Source organism: Delphinapterus leucas, chromosome 3 (assembly GCF_059928025.1).
Source record: "Delphinapterus leucas isolate spDelLeu-1000000601 "Yukka" chromosome 3, BTC_Dleu_Yukka2, whole genome shotgun sequence".
Classification (NCBI taxonomy): Eukaryota; Metazoa; Chordata; class Mammalia; order Artiodactyla; family Monodontidae; genus Delphinapterus; species Delphinapterus leucas.
This window is the reverse complement of record NC_143131.1, coordinates 101,066,265-101,090,841: the sequence shown is the minus strand read 5'-3', so window position 1 is coordinate 101,090,841 and position 24,577 is coordinate 101,066,265. Positions and strand designations below refer to the sequence as shown.

The 24,577-nt window shown below is 37.1% G+C and overlaps 1 pseudogene; it reads right to left on the bottom strand.

Moving 5' to 3' along the window:
- Positions 1-243: 243 nt before the first annotated feature.
- Positions 244-4,478, bottom strand: LOC149749625 (protein FAM170A-like; annotated as a pseudogene).
- Positions 4,479-24,577: the final 20,099 nt, after the last annotated feature.

Genomic DNA, 24,577 nt, shown 5'->3' with positions numbered 1-24,577 from the left:
ACCAGTTATGCCTGACACTTTTGAGGAGGCGGCCAGAACTACTGGCTCTTAGTATATAAGAAGGGAAATTTTTCCCAGAAAAATAAATGGATTTGACTACTTGTTATTTCAAGTAGTTACACCTCCTCAGCAGTCTCCTCCCAGGTATAAAAATCACAAGATGGAGTCTGAGATCTCACTCACACCCAGAGAAAGGGTAGAACCATGACTGGCCTGCATGTCAATCCTTCTTCAAAGACAGAAGTCCTGTCGATATCCTGCCCTGTGCCTCTTGGAAGGGAGGCAGGCCAGGGAATAAACCTAGAGGGGATGGGACTCTGGTGACCTCTGGTTTACCTAGGAATGGTGGGCACAGCCTTCTCTGCCCTGCTGAACTGCTAGTCAGGTCTTTATTCTTGTCCCCTCAAAGGGCAGGGGCAGGAAACATTCTCATTAATTTACCATCAACCAAGTACTCCGCCTCCTGGACCCTTGGGAGGTATCTCTGGTGGATGGCACGTTTTCTCAGAACTTTGCATCCTAAATATCCTTAACATGCTCCCTTACCCCTGGAGTCCTCACCTCTTCTGCAATCCAGTCCACAGCAGTTTCCACTTCCAACAGAGTCTTGTTTTCTCAATTATAGTGGTGGAGATGATACACTAATTTTCATTTTTCTTTAGTTTTCATGAGGACATCTTGCTCTTCTGTATGGTGTGATCTGCCTTCTTCTCCCTGCTCCTCAGGAGAGCAGTGGATAACATTAAAATGGCTTCTCTGCTCCTATAGGTGGTGTGGTGGTAGAGATGTATAAACTAAGGTGGGTACTATGACTGCTTAGAGAAGATGAAGCCTCCTTGGTGGACGGGCCTCCTTTACTTCCTCTCTTTTAGGGGCTGAAAAAGTCTGTTTATTTGCATGAGCATGTCTTCATGCCAAAATATTTTTCTTTCTGTCATCCAGATGTTATCATCTTGATTTTCTTCTTCCTCCTCTTCTTTTTCCCTTTCCTGTTCCCCTTGCTCTTTAGCCAAGCCAAGGCAAGATAGAAAGCATGACAGCTAAAGCCGTCATTGACCCCGTGTTCCACATGCTCCTGAAAGACCTCTAAGTTGGAAAAGACCCAACAGCAGCCCATACTCCTGAAGCCACTATCCAGGGCTACTAGCCATTCAGATGTCTTGGGCTTTGAACATTCCTCTAGAGCTGGAGGTTCTGCTGGACTTTCAGCCTTCTCCATTTCATCTTGGGCTTTGCTGTCCAAGCTGGACTCGCTGTCAGTTATGAGCTCCTTTGCAGACACATGAGAGAGGATGAATGATGTATGGATCTATTCAGGATAGGTCATTTCTTCTATTCTTATTTTCTTTGAGGGAGGCTCCAATCCTTCCTCTGTATCCCATAAGATAGCCACACCCCTTTTCATTTGGACAGGCATGTAGTTAATGTTCATGACCCTTTTCTCTTTCATATGTACTGATGACATAAAGGACTTATTACTATTAACCAAATGAAATGGAAAAGAGACTTGTGGAAAAGGGAAGGAAGTCTCCCATTGCTTCAAATCCTTGGGTGGAGGCATCTCAGGGGATTCAAGACAAGAAACATCTTGACGTAATTGATGAATTCCTAGGAAAGAAAATTTCAAGCATAAGAAAACTAGGATAAGTATGTGAAGTCTATACGAGTTAAGATGGCCATGAAAATATTTCTGTATGGGCATGTGGAGTAGAAGTACATATATATGTGATATTTCACAATTCTGTGTGTGGCATGTTTTATTTGGAAAATATACATGATATAAATATCTAGTAATGAGGGTATGGTGTATGTATGTTCCAGAACATACATGGTGTTTTTAATGTTGGTGAAAAGGGATGGTGAATGGGTGTGTGCATGTGTGTTATGTGGTGTTTCTGTACATGTAAACAAGTACAAGAGTGGTACATGTTCTTACTGTGAGACAGTAGGACTTAGAATGTTAGAAGAAGTGTATGTGAGCTCTCAGCATGTGCCTCTCTATGAAGAACTGAAGGTTTTGTGGGTGAAGTTGTGTATAGATTAGAAAGACTGTATATGAGAGTGCATTCCCTCCAGGGCATATGAATTTTCATGAGTCTGACCTAGCATAGGGAGTTAAAACAGTTTATATGTGTGAGGGGATGTGAACTATTTATGGGATTAGTGTGTAAACAGGTGATTCTGAGAATGATTGAGTGAAAGAATGGGGGCATAAAGGTGTAGCTATGTAATGCTACTAGAGAATGGGAAAGACAGATGGGGAGTGAAGGTGTATGTATTTGAGAGAAAAAGTGAAAGTAAGAGAAATAGGGCCATATTTGATATGAAGGACTCACTGTGTGTGTGTGTGAGGATATGAGTGTGCTGATCTGAAGGGGAAGGTTCTGATTAAATTCCCATGTGCATATCAGCACTGCCCACTACCTCACTCACAACTGTCCCAGGGTTCATATGTTGAAAGTGCTAAGAAACTTTGTCCTGTCCTTGAAGGCATACTCCCTATTTGTCCTTAGGCAGAGGTTTCAGTCCTAGTCCCTCTGCCCTGAATTCCTTTCTTATTTTTGAAGGGTAAGTGAAATAAATAGGGATTAGGCTAAGCAGTTCAGCTGTACCTCCTTTCCAAGCTGAGATCCCACCTTTGTATCTTCCTTACCATCGTCACCAGCAAAAATAAGGTTGTGTGCAGAGGAGATGCAGGAGAAATATCCTGAGGCAGAGGCATTTTCTCCTGCTGTCTGACTCCAGGCTGGGACCACCACATATGACTCAGGCTGAGGAGCATCCTCTTGAGTCTTCCAGAATTCTAGGGAACTGAATTAAAAAAATTGAGATATGGCATTTTCTGGGGTCAGTGTCCATTCAAAAAAGAGTGGATATTATGTGTCAAACATTGTTACCACACATGAGACTTGCACTCATAGAAATTGAGGTGACTTTCCCATGTGAACCTCCATTTATTCCAAAACCCAAATAAACAATTATTAAAAAAGTGTGTGTTGTGGATGTCAGTGATGTTGGCTATCTTGTATGTGGTATTTCTAGAGATGTATACAGAATATCACAAACTTAGAACCATGCCTGAAATACAGTATGTAGTCACTAAAGTTTGGATATTATTAGCTTGATTTTCCTCATCAGAAATTTTATGAACCCAGTTTCTTGCATCTTCTCATACCTAGAAAAGCACCAAAATCATTAACAGAGACATGTGCTCCTCATGATGAGTAGCAACCTTCCTGTGACTAGCAGCAACCTTCTACCAAGATGTGTGTTTGCATGTACTCTCTTCACCAAAATCACATATATACTGACCTTCCCCCCACCTCTTTGGAGCAGTCCCTCAGAGTTGTCTGTCTCCCAGGCTATAGTTCTCAATAAGTCCCCAATGAAACAACTGACAGCTCTCACGTTGTGCACTTTTTCAGTCAACAATATTTTTTTCAGAGTTCACTAGGAACTGGCCATGGTGCTGGAGATGTTCAAATGAAGACTTCACAGACTTGCCGTAGACTCCTGGAAGTGTATTTCTACGTTTCTCTTTGGTTTGTAATCTTCCCATTCATATCCTTTAAGAGTTTCTTCCAAAGGAGACAGGGAAAATAACGTGGTATATTTCTTCCCATTGATCAGAAACAGAGACCCTAAGCAGTCCTTGAAAGATGGGGTCATTTGTGGCCATGGTTGAGCAAAGGAGCTCAGTTCCAATTCTAGACCATCATGCTGACCCATCTCCCTGACTGATTCCTTCTCAGTATCTCCTCGTTCCTACACCCATATCATTATGAATGAGCTTGTCTACAAAAGAGGCACAGGAGATGTCTTCTCAGTCTGAATCCTCTGCTGTCTGGCTGTAGCCATGGACCAAAGGGACCATGGACCAAAAGTAAAATAATATTATTTCCCTTTGACAAACAATGAAGAAATACCATGTAAAATAACACACGCGGCACTTGTCCTCATGAAATTTACAGTCTGGTTTCTGTCTAAAATCCAGGTATACAAATATATTTGTTGGAAAAATGTGTCTGATTACCTATGTGTGGCCTATGTTGTTTCCTGCAGTGTATCAAAGGCTCCATTTCTTGCCTGGTACATAGTCAGGTACATGTATTATTTGTTATTCCTACTCTATTTACCAGAAGAATAAATTTGGTGTATGTTCATAGGTAAAGTACATCAGTTTGTCAGCTGTGTATTATCAAATAAAAGTCCTGCTACTTCCTGATAGAGTTAGAATTTACAGAAAAAAAGAATCCACTGACTTCTATTTCTTGTCCCCAGCTCCCTCTTCCAGATATCTGCTCTGTGGAATCTCACAGGAAGGCCTCTGTTGCCAGAGTTTTGGGGGACCTGCTGGGTTCTGAGCTTGAGTAGGAGACTGCAGTAGGATCTCTAAGGTTGACTCCAGACTTCCACCTCCCAACAATGGCTATAGCTCCCCTCTCAGGAAGCAACTTACTATTAAATGGCATAGCCATCACTTGGCTTAGTCAGTGGTGTCACCTTTCTCAGTGTCCCCTGTCCCAAAGGACTCCGAGTCAGTTTTTCATCTATACTCACCATACTCATAGCCTATCTCAAAACCTCCCCAATTTACAGATAAATTCTAGGTTGTTGGAGTTTTCCTAAATAATTTGTGTATTTCTTGAATCACCTCTACTTCTCCCACTGATTTAAATATATCAAAAATATCCCAGTTACTTTTCTTACTTCCTCTTAATCTAAGTTTCCAATCAAAAGGACTATGCCTTTAAATTCACAAGCTTCAGCAAATAGGTAAGTTCTTGTTCCTGATAAAATAACTCAAACACATTAAATCCCTTCCCCTGTTTAAATGCTTTAATTAAGCCTGTAACAGAACTTTTACTTCTCAAAATACATCTACTTTGTCTTTTAGGTCACTGGAGAATTTCTGGTGGGTCACGTTAGTGTGGGAATGAGGAAATTTAGTGTGTGCTGTATATTTTTTACAGAGTTGATAAGTATGTCATGTTTAGTGAGTATAGTTTAATGTATTTTATGTAGTGGATGTAGGGATGAGATGGTCATTGTATGTGAAAGTAGTGTGAGCGTGATATGTTGGGTGACACTGTAACATAATTTTATATATGCACTGTATAGGCAGTACATCTTTCATGTATTATGAGTGATGTATGTGCCATGACCTATTAAAATTCAAGTAGTTATATAATACCTATTTGATTTATATGAAAGATAGTGTCGATCTGAGTAATTCTGTGAGTCCTGCTGAGACTTTTAAAGTTACAGACTGACTGTGTGAAGGATAGACGTGAGGGAATCATGTGAGCCTCTAGGTTGTGGAATTATGCGAAGGGACTAAGGAATTGGGAACAGAGAGGAATTTTAGAAGGCATCATATGATCCTTTCTGTGTTTTTTTGGCTAACTTTTTTATAGCTTTTATCTAAAGAAATGTCTTCATTTCACCCCTTTTTTTTGGTATGATAGCAACTGTATCATAAGCACACTATTTTATATTGTTGACATTAGATGTCTATTTCTACCTTCACAATTGCTATTGAGAAGCTTACAGTCTGACAAATCATCATTCTTTTGTAAGTATCCTCTCCAGTTGTGTTAAGGTTGTTATTGGTATTCTGAATTTTTGGTATAGTGTACTGAGGTGTGGATTTTTTTTTTTTTTTCTGTAATGAGCTTCCTAATAATGTTTCCTGATTCCAAGGATTTAGCTCTTTTATCAGTTATCAAAAATGCTCAGTCATTATCCCTTTGATTATCTGTCTTATTTTCTTTTACTCTTCAGAAACCTCAATTTGACATACATCATAGTTTCACATTTTATTCTCATTTATCTTAATCCCTCCTTTATATCTCTATTATCTCTCTGATGTATGTTATAGGTAATTCTTCAGCTCTATCTTCTAGTTCATCAATTTTCAACTATGTCTAATTTACTGTTTAGTCCATCCACATTTTTCATAAGTTCTAGAACAATATTTTTTATTTCTAAAACTACTATTTGGTTATTTTTAAAATCTGTTTCTTTTCTTGATACTGCTTTGTGTTTTTGCAGCTTTAATAATTTTGAACATTCTGAGTTACTCTCCCTAAAACACTGTTCAATTAAATTATCTTAATGGTTAAAACTTGCTGTTCTTGGGGCTTCCATGGTGGCACAGTGGTTGAGAGTCTGCCTGCCGATGCAGGGGACACGGGTTTGCGCCCCGGTCCGGGAGGATCCCACATGCCATGGAGCGGCTAGGCCCATAAGCCATGGCCGCTGAGCCTGCGCGTACGGAGCCTGTGCTCCGCAACGGGAGAGGCCACAACAGTGAGAGGCCCACGTACTGCAAAACAAAAAAAAAACACTTGCTGTTCTTAGTGTTTGCAGAATCTACCTTAGAGTTATGTTTTATAGTTTTAGACTGTGAGCTCATTTTCAGCAAGTCATTATCTATAGGACCCTTCAATGTGGTGGACTGACAATCCAGAATTCATTAACATTTTCTGCTGTCAGGTATTACTGGAGTACTACTAGCTACAATTTAATTTCATATTAATTCTTCACTTTTAGATTTAACTGATTATATAGCAACTGTGGGTGCATGTGGAAGATTGTAAGGAAATGAATGATGAGGACAAGTAATGCAGATGGGTCTGTATAGGGGTGAATGTGAGAATACTGGCCATAAAAATACATGGATGTGAGGTGGTCTTGAACTGGATGACCCCTATCTCAAGTCCAGATCTTGAGGATATGACCACTTTTTGCCTGTTTTAAACTGTTAGTCCTTTCACACCTTCCTCATAATGTAACATGCCCTTGAGTTGCTCATACTGACATACTCTTCCATGTTTCTCTGATAAAACTTTGATCTTCTTAGTCCTTCTCCCACCATTTCCACAAATAAAACACTTTATTCATCTTTTGGGGCTTGCTCCAATCCTTTTAAATGTTTTTCTGTTGGAATTTATTGCTTCCACTACTGATCATATTAAAGAAGATGGAGAAGCATTTTGAGTTTCTTTCTATACCAGGCAGCCTTGAGTGGACTGATGAGCAGAATCACTCAGCTCATCTCTGCTCTGCCTAGACCCCAATAGTCTCTCTTTACCAGCAGCAGTGAGCTTGTCTTCAGAAGAGATGCAGGAGAAGCAGTAAAATGGCTCAGATTAGGTCTGGATCTAAGAGAAAGACTTGTTCTAAAGATTCCTTACTGGGTTAGTTTCCTATTGCTGCTATAGCAAACTACCACAACTTAGTGGTTTAAAATACAGATTTATTATCTTAAAGTTCTGGAGGTCAGAAGTCCAATATGGGTTTTATAGCTTAAAATCAAGGTGTTAGCAGGATTGGTTTTATCTGGAGGCTTGAGGGGAGAATCTGTTCCCCTGACATTTTCCACATTCTAGAGGCTACTTGCATTCCTTGGCTATGGTTTCCCTCCTTCATCTCCAAAACATACCACTCCACCATCTGCATGAACTGTCACATCTCCACTCTATTACTCACCTACTTCCCTCTTGTAAGGATTCTTGTGATTATATTGACCCCAACAGGTAATCCAGGATAATCTTCTCATTTCAAGATCTTAATCCCATTTGCAAAGGCTCTTTTGACATTTTGACACTTAAGGTAACATATTCACAGGTTCCAGGAATTAGGAGGTTAATATTTTTTCCAAAGCAGGTGAGGAAGAGTGAATATTTCAGCTACCAAACCGAGCCAAAAACAGTGTCAGAGTAAATTCAGCTGTAGCAAAATATAGTAAGGTGCGAACAGAAAACTCAAATTAAACAAGAACAATAGGGGAAAAAGTGCACAGCAACTATGTAAACATATTGAGTAAAACAAAGAAGAATGAAACAAAGAAACTTTGTTTGTAAGTAAATATAGTCCAAGGAACAGAAGAACCATTACATGAGAATTTTTCATGCTACAAAATTTAAGCAACTAGATTCAGTAAAATAAGAGCACTAAGACAAGATGACTAGTCAATGAAAGGAAATAAAAATGGAGAATTAAGAGCAGGAGAAAAGAAAAAAGGTCTAGGGGGCTTCCCTGGTGGTGCAGTGGTTAAGAATCTACCTGCCAATGCAGGGGACATGGGTTTGAGCCCTAGTCTGGGAAGATCCCACATGTCACGGAGCAACTAAGCCCGTGTGCCACAACTGAGCCTGCACTCTAGAGCCCACAAGCCACAGCTACTGAAGCCCACACACCTAGGGTCTGTGCTCTGCAACAAGAGAAGCCACCGCAATGAGAAGCCCGCGCACCACAACGAAGAGTAGCCCCCACTCGCTGCAACTAGAGAAAGCCGCGCGCAGCAACAAAGACCCAATGCAGCCAAAAATAAATAAATTTATTTAAAAAAAAAATAGTGCAGCAATGTCTGTCCCCTGCTGTTAGTGCTCTGTGCTCTACAATTAAAAAAAAAAAAAAAAAGCTCTTAACAAGGTCAAAACGGAATAAATAAATGAATTAGAACCAGGAAAAAAAAAAACAGAATAAAGCTTTAATGGAAAAACTGGCATAGTGATTTAAGTATAAAGAGAAGAGATAAATACATAATTAATTAGAAGACAGTAGATTTAAAAAAAAGAAAGGCCAAATGATGTAACATAACAGTAAAGAGATTAACAAATGAACCAGACAATTATTCAACATAGGATACAGTAAAATATCCCTAGGATAAAGGAAGAACTGAAACCACAAATAAAAAGGGCATACATTATTTTTAGGAAAAAAAAAATAGAGGACAACTTACAGAAATGCATAACCCCAAGTTACATTTTTTTCATCTTAAAGAATAAAACAAACAAAATTCTTCAGGTATTTTAAGAGAAGAAGCAAGTCACTTTCAAGTGGTAAATATTAAGCTGGCTTTACCCTTCCACAGAGCAACACCTATTGCTTGAAAATAGTGGAGTAGTATCTACAGATACTGAAATAAAGAAGGTGTGATACTGCCACATGATATGCAGCCAAGTTGTTTTCAAGTGTAAAAGCTACTGGCAGACACTGTAAGATGTGTCAAAAATTTTTCAGAGAATATGCGCTATAAGAGCTATTCTTGAAAAAGCCTCAGTTCTGTAATACAGCCAACTCAAAAATGAATGAAAATGCTATGAAAACATCAAAATGCAATACTCCATGCCAAAAGACAGTAGAATACTGGCAGCAAACATCTAATGGTAGAGGTGGGAGTGGGATGGGAATTGACTAACACAATTATATTATACTATGTTCTATAAATCAAGTTTGGATTTTAGGGCCTTCAAGCACTGGTCAAGTTCTACTGCTCCAGACTTTCTGTCATCCTGTTCTGTCTTAACCACATGCTCCAGCACTATCTAAATTTTGATAGTACCTCTGCATGATGTTTCTCATCTCTATGCTTTTGCTCAATCTGTTCTTTCTGTCTTGAAAACTCATACAACATCTGGGGCTTGATTGTTACTATAGTTAGTACAGTGTATGGTTGATTGGCCAATTTGAAAGTTTTCTAGGTAAGGAATTTCAATGTACACCCAGTTTAGCATGGTAGTGAGTGCTCAGTATCCTCTTTCAAGTAAAAAAACCATGCATGGATAACTATAAAATTTTAAAAGCAAACAGAATTCTCAATAATACAACATCTGTGAGCCTTGCTTGAAAGTGCATTCAAAAATAGTAAACAATTAAATTGACAATGAAACCCAGCCAAACAAGAGATGATTAAAAAAAAAATCTTTCTTATCCTAGGAATATAGTAAAATGACTGGGGAAAAGCACTGAATCCATTTAAATACAAAAATAAAACAAAACAAGTACACAGATTACAATTACAGAAGAGAATGCAGATTTTTAACATTTTTACAAAGTAGAAATAGCTACAAAAACTAGGAGGTATGGAGAGATGAGGTGGGTAAAAAGTGTGTTAATTTTATCTTTAATGGCAGGATTTGATTGATACTACCTATAAATAAAAATTATAACCATCTCAGTATTTCTTAATCTTTATTCTTAATTATAAGGGGCATTTTAAATATGAATAATATATATTTTAAGTATAACATATTTATGAAACATTTAAAGTTCAACAACAGTGTTAGCTTCATTCCTATTTCATTTTTTCTGATAAATTTGAGCAATTTAAAGTTTTAATTAAATAATTACAGTATGATTCAATTTTTCCAAAATAACTTTTGTTCCTCTTTCGATCCATTCATTCATTTATACATCCATCCATCCATTTATCCTTGTATTTATATACAGGCATAATTACGGATATTCAACTAGGATGATATTCAACTAATGTTGAAAGTGATTACATTTGAGTAATTTGTGGTAATTTTTACACTTGTAATTTTTAAGAACTTTGAATTTCCATTTTAATTTGTATTACTTGTACAAAAACACTAAATTTATGCTAAAAGTTAAAGAAAATAATGTAAATCTGGGGAAAATATCTTGAAAACTTTGGATAAATAGTTTAGCATTCCTTTCTCTAAGTACCTTCTCTTTTTAAAGTACTTTTGCTTAATAATAAGTTGTCATGTCTCTGAAAGTTGCTGGTTTTTAAAGAAATATAACAGTTTTGATAAACACTTTTATGTGATTGTTCTGTTATAAAATACAAGGTAGAATTTATGTGATAACTAATTAGATTATAATTATGTATAATAACAATCAACCAAAAACACAACCAGAATGTGTTTCTGTACTTTTCTGTTCTGAAAGTACAGAAACATATTCAACAACATTACTGACCTACTTAATCTGGTACACTGCCCAATGATAGTGAAATGCACATGAATATAATTATATAACTTATGACTGCCGGATGTGGTACCCTGTCCTGAAGACTTTCTCACAGGTCAAAGTGTTTATTTTTATTAACATATGCCCTTTAGCGTTTAATAGTAACTCAGGCCATGACATAAATTCTTCTATATGGACAGCTACAATTATATATTGAGTTGATCTGAGTCAATGACACATTGTACCCTATTAAAATTTTAATAGGAAAAGAAGTCCTCAAGAAATAAGATATAAACCAAAATGTACACCCTGTAAGGGCTGGATCTATGATCTACCTTGTTAACTGCTATGTTTCTAATATTAGCAAGTAGTAGACATTTGAGATTTATTGCACAAAGATATGTGTAAATCCATAAATGAATAAAGATGAATGAATTCAAATGGTCAAAAGTGCATTTAGCTTCTCTCTGGCTTTAATTAGTTAAGTTACATTAGGTGAACAAAACAATGTATCTCATAACATGAACTCTAACAATAGCCTTAAAAAATTCACTTAGATACATCTTTCTTCTCACAAAAGAGTGGCTACTAGTCATAATTTATAAAGAGAAAATGTTAATAAAGCCACAGACAATTAAGCAATCTTCTTGGTCATATGACTAGTGAGTGTGGAATTTCTATATTAAGTTAATATGAAATGAAATGAAATTGGTCTTTTCTTGACCTAAGAGAAGCTGTATTCTGTTTTGAATGCTGCTCTTAACAACACAGTTTTACTTAGAGCCATTAATTATCAGGTTAATATATCAGTGGAATTTTTGACTTAATAAATCATCTATGAGATATTTAATAACCCTTAACTTTTTATCACTCCCAAACAGATTTTGTAGACGTCAAAAACATTGACCAGAATAGCACCTGCTTGATGCCAGCTCTCAAGAGGAAGTTTAAATAACAAACTTCACACTCTACTGTAACATCCAATCTTTATCACGTCTCCCTATTGAAGCAAAGTTGTCCAGAGAGAAGTGTGAGGCTGAGTAAAAGGAAGAAAAAAAGAAAGTATAAAGAAGGTTATGAGTTTCTTCACTGAAGACTCAATTATTTTCTAGCTGACTTTTGCCTCTGACAACTGGTGGAAGGTAGAACAGGGGCAGAGGACTGGGTCACCAAGGAACATATGAGAAGGGGCTAGTATCCCAAACCCTTCTTCCAATCTTCTCTTTAGAATTCTGCCATAATTCTGTATTGAATAGGTAGCTTGAAATGACAGAGACAAGTGAGTTTAGTGCCTGTAATAACATGACTTGAGTCAGTTTTATGAATGTAAAATAGAGTACTTAAAGAGCATGGGCTTGGGAGAAAACTCTTAGTTTAAATCCCAAATTTGTCACTTAGTACCTATTGGAGATTGGACAAGAACACTGAATTTTCAATGCCCCAGTTTTTTCATCATAGAATGATGGCAATCTATAGAGTTAAAGATTACATGACAAAAGTCTTAATACACTTCCTGGATGATTGCTAGCACTTAACAACTATGTATAAAAAAGTGACTCTATGCTGAGTATTTTCACATAAGATGGTATAAGAAAATACAGATCTAAGTTAAATCAAAATATCAAGGATTAGCACTGAAAATTTGGTAAAACCAAACTGAGGACATTTAAAATAGCTAATTTACTTTCAGCACTTACTCTGTTTAAATATTTTTACATCCTGCTTAATTTTAATGATGAAAGACATTTCAGTCAATTTCCTTTCTTTGTTCTTCTATTTTAGTCCAAAATGGCAATTCTCATTTGCCTTTGACAATCTTATGAAAGAACTGCTTATCTAAAATTCTCTTGAAAATTGGCATTGTGCTGCTTTGATGAATATGTTTCTGTTTTCTTTATTTAAATGCACTTTAAAATGGGTGCTCTGACAGATGCAAAATGTTTTTTCTGTTATCTGGCAATGGCTGTCTTTTACTACCTGTGGTACTAAAAACATCTCTTCCTGTGGTGATAAAAGGATATTTAACATTTAATTGTCTCAAATCACCTGTAGTTAAGTTTCTTTATAAGAGTTTGCATAACAGGAAATAGTAATGTTCAACAAGTTTTTAGTAAACTAAATCACCACAGGAGTAGTTACTAACCGACAAATAGTTTGCAAACATACATCTTTTAAAAGAGGTATCAGTGCTAAATGCCTGGTGTTAATATTAAAGATTTCTTAGGAACCTATTTTATTTTTATTATATTTTAAACTGTGATAAAAAATAATTTTATTTGTATAATTTTTATCTGTATACCCATAATAATAGTTACTACCTTAGCTTTTAAGTTAAATTAGGTCTCATTTGTTTATTTTTGCTTTTGTTTCGCCTTAGGAGACAGATCCAGAAACAGATGGCTATGATTTATGTTAAAGAGTTTTCTGCCTATATTCTCTACTGGGAGTTTTATAGTTTCTAGTCTTATATTTAGAACTTTAATCCATTTTTAGTTTATTTTTGTATATAGTATGAGAAAATGTTCTAAATCATTTTTTTACATGTAGCCATCCAGTTTTCCCAGCACCATTTATTGAAAAGACTGTCTTTTCCTCATTGTGGATTCTTGCCTCTTTTGTTGTAGGTTAATTGACTATAAATACATGGTTTTATTTCTGCATTCTCCATTCTGTTCCATTGATACATGTGTCTCTTTTTGTACCAATACCATACTATTTTGATTACTGTAGCTTTGTAGTATAGTCTGAAGTCAGGGAGCATATTTCCCCCAGCTCTGTTCTTCTTTCTCAAGATTTTCTGGCTCTTTGGGGTATATTTTTCTTTCTATACAAATTTTAAAATTATTTGTTCCAGTTCTCTGAAAAATGCCATTGGTATTTTGATAAGGATTGCACTGAATTTCTAGATTGCCTTGGGTAGTATTGTCATTTTAACAATATTAATGCTTCTAATTCATGAGCACAACATATATTTTCATATGTTTGCATTATCTTCAATTTCTTTCATCAGTGTCATAATTTTCTAAGAACAGGTCTTTTACCTCTTTAGTTAGACTTATTCTTAGGTATTTTATTCCTTTTGATGTCATTGTAAATGAAATTGTTTTCTTAAATTCTCCTTCTGATACTTTGTTGTTAGTATACATGACAGATTTCTGTATATTTTGTATTCTGCAATTTTACTGAATTCATTGATGAGTTCTTATAGTTTTTTGGTGATGTCCCAATGATTTTTTATGTATAGTATCATGCCACCTGTGAAAAGTGACACTTTTATTTTTCCTTTAGAATTTGGATTTCCTTTATTTCTTTTTCTTGTCTGATTGCTGTGGCTAGGACTTCCAACACTCTGTTGAAGAAAAGTGGCAAGAGTGGGCATCCTTGTCTTGTTCCTGATCTTAGAGGAAATGCTTTCAGCTTTTCACTGTTGAGTATGGTGTTAGCTGTGGGCTTACTGTAATGGCCTATATGATGTTGAGGCGTATTCTCTCTATACTGAATTTACTGCTGTTTTTATCATAAATGGATGTTGAATTTTGTCAAAAGCTTTTTCTGTATTTATTGAGATGATCATAGTTTTATTCTTCAATTTGTTAATGTTGTGTATCATATTGATTGACTTGTGGCTATCGAACTATCCTTGTATTACTGGTATGAATCCCGCTTGATCATGGTGCATGATCCTTTTAATGTATAATTTGAATTCAGCTTGCTTATATTTTGTTGAATTTTTTACACCTATGTTCCTCAGTGATATTGGCCTGTAATTTCCTTTATTTGTGATACTGTTGTTTGGTTTTGGTATCAGGGTAATGCTGGCCTAGTAGAAGGAGTTATGAAGTATTTCTTCCTCTGCACTTTTTGGAACAGGTTGAGAAGTATAGGTATTAAATCTTTGCTAAATGTTTGGTAGAATTCACCTGTGAGGCCACCTGGTCCTATTGTATTTTTAGTCTCGATTTCATTTATTTCTGTTCTGAACTATATTATATGATTTCTTTCCTCCTACTAACTTTTGTTGGGTTTCTTTGTTTTGCTTTCTTTTTCCAGTTCCTTTAGATATAAGGTCAGGTTATTTATTTGAGATTCTTCTTGATTTCTGATGTAGGCTTGTATCATTATAAACTTCCATTTTAGAACTGCTTTTGCTGCTTCCCAAAGATTTTGGATCACTGTGTCTTCATTTTCATTTATATCCAGGTACTTTTTATTTCTTTTTTGATTTTTTCAGTGACCCATTGTTTGTTTAGTAGCATATTGTTTAGCCTCTACATGTTTGTGTTTTTTGCAGTTTTCTTCTTGTCACTGATTTCTAGTGTCATAGCACTGTGGTCAGAAAAGATGCTTGTTATGATTTCAACCTTCTCAAGTAGACTGAGAATGATTTTGTAGTATGGTCTGTGATCTATCCTGGAAAATGTTCCATGTGCACTTGAAAAGAATATGTATTTTGCTGCTTTTGGATGGAATGTTCTATACACCCCTATTAAATCTATTTGATCTAATATATCACTTAAAACCAGTGCTTCCTTCTTGGCTTTCTGTCTGGATAATCTGCCCATAGATGTACATGCAGTGTTAAATCCCCTATGATTATGATAATACTGCCTATTTTTGCTTTATGTTTGTTAACATTTGCTTTATGTATTTAGGTGCTCTTATGTTGGGAGCATATATATTTACAATTGTTATATCTTCTTCTTGGAATAATCCCTTAATCATGGTGTTATGTTCTTCTTTGTCCCTTTATACAGTCTTTGTTTTAAAGTCTATTTTGTGTGATATAAGTATTGCTACCCTGACTCTCTTCTTGTTTCCATTTGCATGAAAATCTTTTTTTCATCCCCTCATTTTCAGTCAGTTTGTGTCTTTAGATCTGAAGTTGGTCTCTGGTAGCTAGCATATATATGGGTCTTGTTTCTGTGTCCATTCAGTCACTATATGTCTTTTTATTGGAGTATTTAGTCCATTTACATTTAAAGTAATCATTTATAGGTATATACTTATCGCCATTTTGTTAATTGTTTTGGAGTAGTTTTTGCGGCTTTCTCTTGTTACTTTCTTATTTTGCATTTTTTCATGTTATTTGATGATTATCTTAATATTATATTTGGATTTCTTTTTCCTTTTTGTGCATCTTTTATAGATTTTTAGATTGTTGCTACCATGAAAGAAATAGAATTATACAGTGCTGTATGTGAATTATATCTCAATAAAAATGGAAGAAAATAAAAATAAAATTTTTTTTAAATCTTTATAATTAAAATTTTTGTGAGAGAAAAATAAAACCCTTATTATCATGAGTCATGAATTTTTTCTATAGGAAAAATAATAAATCATGGCATCTTAGAAACACAATGATTAGACATATTAGATTATTAGATGAACAATATCTAGCAAAGGACTCACCAAGTAGAAGACTCAATAAATGTTTCTTTCTCTCTACCCTTTCTCTCCAATGTATACACTATATAAATAGGAAGAAGAATAAAACTCAGAGAAGAAAATAAGAATATAAATTTGAGGAGGCATATGAATAAAAATGGGGAATATAGAACATCAATAGACAGTCTGGCTAAAGCTCTGTGCTTAACTGTGAAAAATCACAAGATTTCTCATATGGCGAGATATTTCTGAAGAAGCCATGGGTTACGTGGTAATCTACATCACATAACAAGGAGAATTTTATCTGAACTATATATTATATTTATATCTACTTAGTTCTCACAATTTTAATATTTTAAGTCCGAGATATTCGAAAATATAACCAATACTATATATTAATGTAACAAGTTTTTTCTTTGAAACTAAAATTGCCTTACAGACATAAACCCTCTGTCCCATCATTCTCTTAATATACTGTCAGGGAAGAAATCTATGAAAAAAGAAAGGGCTGAGACTAGAGTGAGAGAGGCTCCTGGTCACAGAATTCAAGGAGGTACATATTTTTAGGGTCCTTCAAGTCTAAGACTCCTTGACTTGTGTGTCTGAGTTATTTCACCCTAGTCCTGGCCATGGGAGAGGTTTGTAGATAAAAGCTCATTCCATATAAGGTGAAACCAAAAGAGTAATCAAAAAATTAAAAAATAAAATAATCTACTTTAATTCAGTGTATTTACATTAATATGCCACCCGCCAAATACCTGAACTCTCTTTCAATTATAAATTAAGAAGTTTTCTAGGAGATAAGACTGACCTGAGATTTTGGTCCCTGACATTTTAACCAATCTAGCATAATGACTTAAATAGATTAAAACTAAGTAAGGAAGATATAAGTGGACATAAAAAACTTTTTAATGTCATTAATCTAGGTGCAAGAAAAACAATGCAAACACTACCTGGAAGCTCCTGAATACTGGCAGTGGACTGTAGTTTTCCCAGGCTCACATGTTTTCACCTATGTGAGTCTCTGTGCCTGTGCCTAACTGTGGATGAAAGTTCATTTTCTAATAGCAAAGCCCAGGAATAAAGTAAACAAGGGCACTAATGGCAAATTTGTCTGAGTGTAAGCTTTAGCAAAATCTCTTATATTCTTTGAACATCGGTTTCTCCATCTCTAATTAAATGGTTGAGCAAATAATCTTTGAGGTTTACTCTGACTTGAAAGTTCTTTGAAATCTTGGCTATTCCATTTGCTTTTGGTCATGTGACTGATAAGACCACTTTTTCTCAAATTCCTTGTTGGGGAAAACAGTTTGTCCTGTCCTTACACAACATGGAACTGTGGAGGTTAGCCTTGGGACTTCCAAAGGCATGGCTATGATAATATCTCATAGCCTCAGCAATTTTGAGTAAAATATATATATAATTTCTACAATAACCTTTAGAAAAGCAAACTGTGAATGTTCTGGTATTTCATTCTATTGCTTTATTGGTTCTTTCTCCACATGACGGACTTACTAAAAAAATTATAGTTTGCACTGATTTTTAAATAACTGTATATCATTTTCCTGTTAATCCTTCATAATATCTAAGTGGCCATTAATTGGAATCAACAGCAAAAATATTGCTAAATGTATAGAGCAAAGTGCTATCTTTTTCAGAACAGCTTTTCCAAACACACAGCTTAATTTTTAAAATAGTGTAGTTTCAGCATCATTTAACCTCTGCCCCTACGGCCACAGTAAATTTTTCTTAAATTGGGATGATGTCCTACTACAACTGAATACCAAATATGTAGTTAGCCAGCTTTCCATGCTAGGCCACTTCAATTTTGTGGCTTAGGTAAGTCCCTGACTCATTAAGAGGCATTCATTACTGCCAATAAAACAAAGTGTCCTCATGTAGAAATATCCTTAAGCTTCATGGCCTTCGATAAAGTATTAAATTTTCAGAACTTTTAAAAAGCTTAAAGAGTTTAAGAAGTTTATAAGAGGGCGAAATACTGGCAAAACAGAGATGACATATACACCTAGTAATAACATCTAACATTAAAAAATCTTGTGGAATACAGAATGCTAAAAGATAAGATTAGATATAGACACATGAACTATTCCATAGTCATTACTAATGGTTTATTTGTTTCTAGATAATGGCTTGGACACTCAGCTTAGTAAATGATATGAATCCTTTACAGCTCAGTATTGCAGACAACCTAGCTTACAGTTTTCAACAAGGTATACAGAAGCATCTAACACAAGGGTAGGCAAACTATGGCTTGCAGGCCAAACTCAGCCCACTGCCTATTTCTGTAAACAAAGTTTTATTGGAAGATGCCTGTTTGTTTACTATTGCCTATGGCTGCCTTCCTACTACAATGGCAAAGTTGAATTGTTGTTTGCAACAGAAATCATATAGCCTGAAAAGCTGAAAATATGTACTATCTGGCCATTTACAAAAAGTTTGCCAACTCTGATAGAACACATTAATTTATGCTACTTTAATTGTGACCCACATAAATTACAAAAGAGTTATGTGAACTGTCATAGTTTTATAAAAGATCTCTCCCAAGCCAATAGAAATATTACATTGCTCTTCTCTAGATGATAGATTATTTTGCTTTTAAAATTAAGATTCTGTGTATTTTAATTACACATAGCATGATTATGAACTTAATAAAAAGAAAAAGGATCATTTAAATAAGTAGTGGATATAGTATATATTTGTTGCCAAGTACCCAGCTAAGTAAACAGTGAGAAATATATCCACTTAAACCTATAGGAACTTACATTTATAGACCATGTTAAAGTACATTCATTTCTCTTCATTATGCCAAGAGATAGAAGGAATACATCCCCTCTTTAGAAGACTAAAGATGGTTAGATAGGTTTCAGAGATTTACAAATATGATATGATGAAATTGTTGCATTAAATATCACATATTCTGTCTTTTAGTCAACAGTTTATCCATTTAACATGCTCATTAATGACATGAAATTGTTTGAATTATCTGCACACTCTCAGAGATGTTTCTCTTCATCAAACTTCCCTCTTGGCAAAACTGCCCTCCTGAGTGTCTCTGAGTGACTTATATGAGAAATAAACAATACTGTTCTTAACTAGACCAGTGTTCATCTCAGTGCACACTTAGGAAAGCACTGCTTCAATAATGCTTTCTAGACCTACTCCACCCATCTAGAAAGACTGAAAATAAATTCTAAATCTAGAGGATAATACTAGTTTTTTCCTCTAGCAGAGTTGAGACTGGGATGACACAGTGAGGCATCTGCCTTGGCTGCAAAATTTAGGGGTATACCAAAAAGTTTGTCCATCAAGAAAATTAATGTTTAATGCTATACTTTAAAAAACTAAAACTGATGCAAAAATCTATGGGAAACAAAATGTCAAGATTTTCAATCAAAATAAGATCAGTGGGGGGACCTTGAAGATGGCGGAAGAGTAAGACGCGGAGATCGCTTTCCTCCGCACGGATACACCAGAAATACATCTGCATGTGTAACAACTCCTACAGAACACCTACTGAAGGCTGGCAGAAGACCTCAGACCTCCCAAAAGGCAAGAAACTCCCCACGTACCTGGGTAGGGCAAAAGAAAAAAAGAAAAAACAGAGACAAAAGAATAAGGACGGCACCTGCACCAGTGGGAGGGAGCTGTGAAGCAGGAAACGTTTCCACACACTAGGAAGCCCCTCCGCGGGCGGAGACTGCGGGAGGCGGAGGGGGGAGCTTCGGTACCGCGGAGGAGTGCACATCAACGGGTGCGGAGGGCAAAGCGGAGAGATTCCCGCACAGAGGATCGGTGCCGACCGGCACTCACCAGCCCGAGAGGCTTGTCCGCTCACCCGCCGGGGCGGGCGGGGCTGCGAGCTGAGGCTCGGGTTTCAAGTTTCGGACGGAGCGCAGGGAGAGGACTGCGGTTGGCGGCTTGAACATAGCCTGAAGGGGTTAGTGCACCACGGCTAGCCGGGAGGGAGTCCCGGGAAAAGACTGCACCTGCAGAAGAGGCAAGAGACTTTTTCTTCCCTCTTTGTTTCCTGGTGCGCGAGGAGAGGGGTTTAAGAGCGCTGCTTAAAGGAACTCCAGAGACGGGCGCGAGCCGCGGCTAAAAGCGCGAACCCCAGAGACGGGCGGGAGACGCTAAGGCTGCTGCTGCCGCCACCAAGAAGCCTGTGTGCGAGCACAGGTCACTCTCCACACCCCTCTTCCGCGGAGCCTGTGCAGCCCGCCACTGCCAGGTTCCCGGGATCCAGGGACAACTTCCCCGGGAGAACGCCCGGCGGGCCTCAGGCTGGTGCAACGTCACGCCGGCCTCTGCCGCAACGTCACGCCAGCCTCTGCCGCAACGTCATGCCGCCTCTGCCGCCGCAGGCCCGCCCCGTACGCAGTGCCCCTCCTTCCCCCGCCCCACCCCCGGCCTGAGTGAGCCGGAGCCCCCGAACCAGCGGCTCTTTTAACCCCGTCCTGTCTGAGCAAAAAACAGACGCCCTCCAGCGACCTACACGCAGAGGCAGGGCCAAATCCAAAGCTGAGCTCCTGTGAGCTGTGAGAACAAAGAAAAGAAGGGGAAATCTCTCCCAGCAGCCTCAGAAGCAGCGGATTAAAGCTCCACAATCAACTTGATATACCCTGCATCTGTGGAATACCTGAATAGACAAGGAATGATCCCAAATTGAAGAGGTGGAATTTAGGAGCGAGATCTATGATTTTTTTCCCTTTTCCTCTTTTTGTGAATGTGTACGTGTATGCTTCTGTGTGAGATCTTATCTGTATACTCTTGCTTCCACCATTTGTCCTAGGGCTCTATCCGTCCATGGTTTTTTAAAAAAATTTTTTTTCTTAATAATTAATTTTAATTGTAATAACTTTATTATACTTTACCTTCGTTCTTTCTTTCTTTCTTTCCTTCCTTCCTTCCCTCCTTTAGACAACGAATCACCCCAAATTGAGGAGGTGGTCTCTGAGAGCAAGATTTATGATTTTTCCCCCTTTACCTCTTTTTGTGAAGGTGTATGTGTATGCTTCTGTGTAAAATTTTCTCTGTATAGCTTTGCTTCCAACATTTGTCCTAAGGTTCTTTCCGTCCCTTTTTTATTTTTTTCCTAAATATTTTTTAATTCAATAACTATATTATACTTTATTTTATTTTTACTGTATCTTCTTTTTTTCTGTCTTTTTTCCTTCTTTCCCTCCTTCCTTCCTTCCTTCCTCCCTCCCTCCCTCCTTTATTTCCGTCTTTGCTTCTTTTTTCCTTCCTTCCTTTCCTCCTTTCCTTCTTTCTTTCCTCATACTTCTACTAATTCTCTCTACTTTTTCTCCCTTTTATTCTGAGCCGTGTGGATGAAAGGCTCTTGGTGCTCCAGCCAGGAGCCAGGGCTCTGCCTCTGAGGTAGGAGAGCCAACTTCAGGACACTGGTCAACAAGAGACCTCCCAGCTCCACATAATATTAAACGGCGGAAATCTCCCAGAGACCTCCATCTTAACACCAGCACCCAGCTTCACTCAACGACCAGCAAGCCACAGTGCTGGACAACCTATGCCAAACAACTAGCAAAACAGGAACACAACCCCACCCATTAGCAGAGAGGCTGCCTAAAATCATAATAAGGCCACAGACACCCCAAAACACACCACCAGACGTGAACCTGCCCACTAGAGAGACAAGATCCAGCCTCATCCACCACAACACAGGCACTAGTCCCCTCCACCAGGAAGCCTACACAACCCACTGAAACAACCTTAGCCACTGGAGACAGACATCAAAAACAACGGGAACTACGAATGTGCAGCCTGCAAAAAGGAGACCCCAAACACAGTAAGATAAGCAAAATGAGAAAACAGAAAAACACACAGCAGATGAAGGAGCAAGATAAAAATGCACCAGACCTAACAAATGAAGAGGAAATAGGCAGTCTACCTGAAAAAGAATTCAGAATAATGATAGTAAGGATGATCCGAAATCTTGGAAGTAGAATGGACAAAACGCAAGAAACAGTTAACAAGGACCTAGAAGAAATAAAGATGAAACAAGCAACGATGAACAATGCAATAAATGAAATTAAAAGTACTCTAGATGGGAACAATAGCAGAATAACTGAGGCAGAAGAATGGATAAGTGACCTGGAAGATAAAATAGTGGAAATAACTACTGCAGAGCAGAATAAAGAAAAAAGAATGAAAAGAACTGAGGACAGTCTCAGAGACCTCTGGGACAACATTAAACGCACCAACATTCGAATTATAGGGGTTCCAGAAGAAGAAGAGAAAAAGAAAGGGACTGAGAAAATATTTGAAGAGATTATAGTTGAAAACTTCCCTAATATGGGAAAGGAAATAGTTAATCAAGTCCAGGAAGCACAGAGAGTCCCATACAGGATAAATACAAGGAGAAATACGCCAAGACACATATTAATCAAACTGTCAAAAATTAAATACAAAGAAAGCATATTAAAAAGCAGCAAGGGAAAAACAACACAAAACACACAAGGGAATCCCCATAAGGTTAACAGCTGATCTCTCAGCAGAAACCCTACAAGCCAGAAGGGAGTGGCAGGACATACTGAAAGTGATGAAGGAGAAAAACCTGCAACCAAGACTACTCTACCCAGCAAGGATCTCATTCAGATTTGATGGAGAAATTAAAACCTTTACAGACAAGCAAAAGCTGAGAGAGTTCAGCACCACCAAACCAGCTTTACAACAAATGCTAAAGGAACTTCTCTAGACAAGAAACACAAGAGAAGGAAAAGACCTATAATAACGAACCCAAAACAATTTAGAAAATGGGAATAGGAACATACATATCGATAATTACCTTAAATGTAAATGGACTAAATGCTCCCACAAAAAGACACAGATTGGCTGAATGGATACAAAAACAAGACCGTTATATATGCTGTCTACAAGAGACCCACTTCAGACCTAGAGACACATACAGACTGAAAGTAAGGGGATGGAAAAAGATATTCCATGCAAATGGAAACCAAAAGAAAGCTGGAGTAGCAATTCTCATATCAGACAAAATAGACTTTAAAATAAGGACTACTAAAAGAGACAAAGAAGGACACTACATAATGATCAAGGGATCGATCCAAGAAGAAGATATAACAATTGTAAATATTTATGCACCCAACATAGGAGCACCTCAATACATAAGGCAAATACTAACAGCCATAAAAGGGGAGATCAACAGTAACACATTCATAGTAGGGGACTTTAACACCCCACTTTCACCCATGGACAGATCATCCAAAATGAAAATAAATAAGGAAACACAAGCTTTAAATGATACATTAAACAAGATGGACTTAATTGATATTTATAGGACACTCCATCCAAAAACAACAGAATACACATTTTTCTCAAGTGCTCATGGAACATTCTCCAGGATAGATCATATCTTGGGTCACAAATCAAGCCTTGGTAAATTTAAGAAAATTGAAATTGTATCAAGTATCTTTTCTGACCACAACGCCATGAGACTAGATATCAATTACAGGAAAAGATTTGCAAAAAATACAAACACATGGAGGCTAAACAATACACTACTTAATAATGAGGTGATCACTGAAGAAATCAAAAGGAAATAAAGAAATATCTAGAAACAAATGACAATGGAGACACAACGACCCAAAACCTATGGGATGCAGCAAAAGCAGTTCTAAGGGGGAAGTTTATAGCAATACAAGCCCACCTTAAGAAGCAGGAAACATCTCAAATAAACAACCTAACCTTGCACCTCAAGCAATTAGAGAAAGAAGAACAAAAAACCCCCAAAGCTAGCAGAAGGAAAGAAATCATAAAAATCAGATCAGAAATAAATGAAAAAGAAATGAAGGAAACGATAGCAAAGATCAATAAAACTAAAAGCTGGTTCTTTGAGAAGATAAACAAAATAGATAAACCACTAGCCAGACTCATCAAGAAAAAAAGGGAGAAGACTCAAATCAATAGAATTAGAAATGAAAAAGGAGAAGTAACAACTGACACTGCAGAAATAAAAAAAATCATGAGAGATTACTACAAGCAACTCTATGCCAATAAAATGGACAATCTGGAAGAAATGGACAAATTCTTAGAAATGCACAACCTGCCAAGACTGAATCAGGAAGAAATAGAAAATATGAACAGACCAATCACAAGCACTGAAATTGAAACTGTGATTAAAAATCTTCCAAAAAACAAAAGCCCAGGACCAGATGGCTTCACAGGTGAATTCTATCAAACGTTTAGAGAAGAGTTAACACCTATCCTTCTCGAACTCTTCCAAAATGTAGCAGAGGGAGGAACACTCCCAAATTCCTTCTACGAGGCCACCATCACCTTGATACCAAAACCAGACAAGGATGTCACAAAGAAAGAAAATTACAGGCCAATATCACTGATGAACATAGATGCAAAAATCCTCAACAAAATACTAGCAAACAGAATCCAACAGCACATCAAAAGGATCATA